Below are 5,228 nucleotides of genomic sequence, written 5' to 3'. Positions count from 1 at the left end.
AGATAGAGGAAATTATGACTTACTTTGGACTTGGCATAAAGAGCTTCCCTTAACCCCCTGCCCAAAGGGATACTGCAGTTATACTACATACCCATAGGCACCACAATGAAAATTGAAGCTTATACCTAATTAAGGTTTTATACACACCAGTTCCCCCAGTAAATGCAAATTTTAACAAAATTAGACATGTCATATGTTGAAAATGCTCATGGCAAACAATCATTTTGCATTCCTGCAAATAAAATTGTTTTATACTGTAAGCTGGAGGCGAGTGTAACTTATTTTTGTAATAAAGTTTTTATTTTTTTTATGTGTCATTAATATAAATGTGTGTTAGTACAGAGATCTTCTGGTTAAAAACTTAGAATCGCACACATTTCAGTATGTTTACTTGTATTTACATAATTTTTAGAATAGTGGTTGCCAATAGCCTGTATGTTTCACATTAATTGATTTTTTTTGTTATCTTAATAAACCATTTTAGTATGTTGTATGTCAATTACTGGGATAGCTGGGACATGAAGTGTAATTTAAAATTGTCAAGTATTCATTGGAATATGTAAATGTGCCTTGCCAGTTTTGAACTTTAAGACAAAGTAAGTGAATGATGGTGAAATGAGTAGTCAATGCGTAAGAGACATTTGCTACCATGGTTTCATATACTGCCCTTGCTAAAGAAAAGTAACTTTTTCCTCAAATTTGAGCATAAAAGTATACAGTTGCATTAGCTTCTGAATATTCAAATCTAGTGATAGAATATTAGGCTTATGGAAAGTGGGTTTGCTAATTGTAGCCTTAAGTATAATTTTGGATTTCAATGTAATCCTTGGTGCTGGCATTCCCAGTGCCAAGGAGTTTAAATGCTCCCTTCAAAGAGGTTGCCATGCCTACTGGCACTTTTACTGTCATATGGTTTTATAAGGAACACTGTCAAGATGTGGAAACCAATTTTGAACTTGCTATAAAATGAAAACTCTGGGGGCTGTAGGAGAGGGGAAGTCCTCAGATTTCTTAATCTTGAAATCTCTCCATTGCTGAAAATCTTCAAACACTTGTGGGATCACAAGTGCTAGTGACTAGTTCTTAGTCTGGAAATGTGTTGGGGCGGGGGGGGGGAGAATATGTTTATGGAATTGTAACAGTTGATGGAAGTGCATAAAAACATTGCTATTAAGGCACTACATGTGTTGAAATTGTGGACCATATCCTTAATTTCAGCTCTGATAAAAGCATGGGGGACTATTGTTTTAAAAAAAAAAGAAAAATTGACAGGAAAGTTTGTTTTTAATGGAATGCAAGCAATGGGGAGTGAGCAAACTCGAGATCTTGACAGTGTTCCCTCTAATTATGAACTCAAGCCATTATAACTTTTAAAATTAAATATGATTTGCACTGTTCTGATATTGGTGCAGTTTTTTAGCAAAATGATCAGAAAACTAAATTGCATGTGGTGATTAATATTGTGGAAAAAACTAAAATCAAAAAATGTTATTTTCAAAGCTTTAAATTTGATTGTGTAAAGAAAAACCATTATTAAGTGGAAATACTGGTGAGAATGGGCAAGTGCATATATACAACATCAGTTTGGTTGCACTTGGGTGTTGGTAAACTTGAAATGTTCTACAGCAATAATGCATCTCTTACGGGGTGCTTTGGCGACAAATGGACATAGAACACACGGTTCTTCTGGGCGTGTTGAAGGCAAGTGTTGACTTAATGTATTATGCTGCCTCTGTTTATTCTCATAGGAGGCTTTCTTTACTGAAACACCTGCAAAGGTTTGAATATAAGCTCGCATAGCTCCACATTGGTTTGTAATGTGTTCCTAAATTTGAACTCTAGTTGAATTTAATAAGAAATCAGAAGCTGCTGCTGCTGCTTAACACTTCTGGTTTATAAACACTCCAATACACAGCTTTTTAAATTATACTCTTGTTTTAATACTCATTTTTTGATTGAAGGGTTACATATAGAATTTCTTTATTTAGTTTTTGAAGAGGAGATATGACCCAGAACTTAAGTTTGTGGTTTTAGTGTTGGAGGAAGGCTGTTATTACAGATACTAAGACCAGTTTCTGAATTTCTGCGTTGTACAACTCTTACTTGAATACTGTCTTAAAATCTAAAATAAGGAATAATAACTCTGTTCTTGTTGGGAGTGAGGAGTATGACATAGTCTAAAATAAATTTGGCCTCCTTTGAAGGTAGGATTCCCAACTTAGTATTTTGGATAGAAATGTTATTTATGGCTGCAACTTTTTTCCCTTGTGCCTTTGATAGTTCTTCAGAGGCTTAACTTTTCTGTTCTGCCTAGCAGTTAGTTTGTTACTTCTGTACATCAGTGAGGGGAGACTTTTTTTTTAAAGAAATAAAACTAAAAGGCAACACAGACATAAACATATGTAACATTTTCTGAAAAGAGTGTGTTCCAATTAAGATACTCCCTCGATTTCATTAGTGAAAACTTTGTGAAAAATGTTAATTGTTTAAAATGGAATAGCAAGTTTTGGAAGTAGGCAATAAGGCAATAAACTCTACCACATAGCGTTCTGAGAACTGAAGTTGGTAAAGTTGGAGCTTGAGTTTGTGTTCATAGCCTGAAGCTTACAAATCCCAACTTTTATGACTGCCTCTGATGGATGTAAGTCTGTCTTTGCCGAGTGTGTTGCTGAATTAACTCCAGCACCAGCACGTGACACGTCTTGGCTGGAGCTAGCTAGTTGCATTAGTTGGGCAGAGGAAACACCAGATTGTACCTTGTCATTTGCTCTGTCAGGTAAAAATGGTGTGTGGCAACAGGAGAGGAAGTGTAGCTGACGGTTCCTTGATCCTTAATACAGGTAGTGGGGGGAGAAGGAATAAATTATTGTTACTTTACAGTCATCTAGTGCCAACAGACATAAATCTGCCTAGAAGCTCTCATGATAAACTTTTTTCTGGGAGACTGATTTTCACATAGTCATCTGGTCAACACTTTGCAAGTGTTTAATTAGACTTCCTTGAGTTATGAAATCCACAGGATGAGAGAGTGACTTTTCTTTGGTGCTCCTTCACCTTGACTGTTACAATAGATAGATCTGTTGAAAAGTGCCACTAGGACTAGCCTGTTAGTTTAGTTGGAATTTGGAGAGCGGGGCGATTGTCTCATGTAATGATACCTTTTTTTTTATTTGCCAATATATAATTGGTTACTAGTTTTTTCCACAAACATACATATTTATAAATGGCCAGCTCTCGAGTGGATGTTGCATGGCTGAGCTCATCTGGAAATGTTGGGTTACATTGATTATTAAAAGCTATCTTCATGAAAGCTGCTTTAGATGGTCAGACTTCCAGGTTACCTGGTAAAAGCTTTTTTAAAAACAGAAAAAAGAATCTGTGACAGTCATAGTATGTAGGTAAGAGGTCATTAAATACGGCTTGAATATTTAAAGTTTAAATCACAAGATACATTTCAGTTCCAAGAATTGTTTCATTCCTGAATGTTCACAAAATTTAGTGCCTACTCCAAAACCAACACTTATTTTCTGACAGTCATTTACGTAAAACTTGCAGTGTCAGAAATCTGGATTCCCTCTAGTCTGAGTGATACATTTGGCAGATTAATGGTGACAGGTCACTGTCTGTTTGCACAGTTAGTGTGACAATACAATTTTACTCGTTTTGGTCGCTAATGTAGAAAAAACATTGCATCTTGCCACTTAACTTTCTTTGCACTAAGGAAGTTACAAAAAGCATTCTTAGTTCTGCTACACAGCCAGTAGAATAGCCTATGCCATTTGACTGCACAGAAGATAATGGTAAGTAAAACCAGACATTCTAGTATTAAATGACTTGCAGTACCTAAAATCCAGCTTCAGTAGACTGACTCCTTAACTGCAGTTACTTAGGGAGGTTGTGGGTTTTAACTCTTCAATTTTAGTGTGTCCAATTCTAAGTGATTGTTGAGTGTAATCTGATAGTTTAACGTTAAATACTTTAAAAATCTCCAGAATGCTTCATAGATAATTCAGTATGTATTTTCAAACTGATGGGTCAGCAGTCATAGTAGTTCAAGGGATTTTCTATGAACAGTCAGTAATTGAAAGCAAGGAACTGAATATATCAGGTCCTGAGTTCCAGGTTCCAAGTGTAGCATTTCCAGTATTGTTCTGCCACCTAAAGTAACTTTTTTTCACATTATTCTGCCCCACCCCCTCCTTTAGTGGGATGAAGAATGCACCTAATTCTGTCACTAGTAGTGGTTATTTAAAAACTGTATTACTAAAGGTAGCTAATTTGGGATTAAAAAGCTTCCTCTGTGAGAATTCAACAAAGGTAATTCTATAGAAATTAGGGCTTTTCTTAAGGTGCAATTCCAGCACACTTAAGAAGGAAGCTCTGCATTACCAAAGACTGCTGAGAGCTAGCCTAAAATAAATTACAATTAATCTTTTCATAATGCAGATGTATCACAATTGGAAGGTGATCTTAATCTTTAATATTACAGCATTTGACATGACAGATAAAAATATCTAGTCCCTGCATCTGGAAAAGCTAAAGTGGCTATTAAAGGCTATTAAAGGGCTGTTCCTGTATTAGACTATGGTCAAAGGCTTCCTTTGAATAGTGCAGTGAAACCTTCTTTCTTCCAGTGCAAACAGTTGTTCTAACAAGCTAGCCTGTTTCCAATCCACAGTTTTCAACAGAATTTTTTAGTTTTGTAAGTATGCTTAAATTGATACTTGTAGCAGAAGACAAACCTCCGGTGACAATCACTGGTGTATATGTGAGTAGTAGTTTCACCAAGAAGTGACCAATGTGTAACTTTGGCATAAACTAGTGTAGTGAAAGTGTCCTTTATTAATATCACCTGCACTTTTACAGAAGTAGATTAGTTTACACTTGATTTTGAATTAGTGGGATGCTTAAAAGCTACTTTGAAGAAAACCATGGCATGTATGTTGTTAAAATCTGTCAGAATTTGCAAATGAAGAAATACGCTGCAGGTTTCATAGTAATAGGAGACAAGACTTGAATATAAAGGGGAAAGTTGAATATAATGTAACTTCTCTCACTGAAGTCCTGAAAGTCCCACAAGGTCTAGGTGGCTTTAAGCTTTAGCAGTGATTCATGTAGTTGAGTAATCTCTGCTGCGTTGCTCCACTATGTTGTCATAATGCTAACACAACCCCTCAGAACATTCTTTTTAAAAAATCCCCGTTCTGGGATTAATTCCAGTGATACTG

At 35.8% G+C, this 5,228-nt stretch overlaps 1 protein-coding gene across 5 annotated transcripts in view; it reads left to right on the top strand.

Moving 5' to 3' along the window:
• Positions 1–1,399, top strand: part of SYNCRIP (synaptotagmin binding cytoplasmic RNA interacting protein) — a 26,472-nt gene extending 25,073 nt beyond the window's left edge. For all 5 annotated transcript variants that reach the window (XM_054820600.1, XM_054820601.1, XM_054820599.1 and 2 more), the window contains one exon: positions 1–1,399. This exon is cut by the window's left edge. The gene's annotated coding sequence lies outside the window, so the exon portion shown is untranslated.
• Positions 1,400–5,228: the final 3,829 nt, after the last annotated feature.

The sequence above is a fragment of the Grus americana genome, chromosome 3 (genome assembly GCF_028858705.1).
Source record: "Grus americana isolate bGruAme1 chromosome 3, bGruAme1.mat, whole genome shotgun sequence".
NCBI lineage: Eukaryota > Metazoa > Chordata > Aves > Gruiformes > Gruidae > Grus > Grus americana.
The sequence above is the reverse complement of the archived record's forward strand: the minus strand, read 5'-3'. Positions and strand labels throughout refer to the sequence as shown.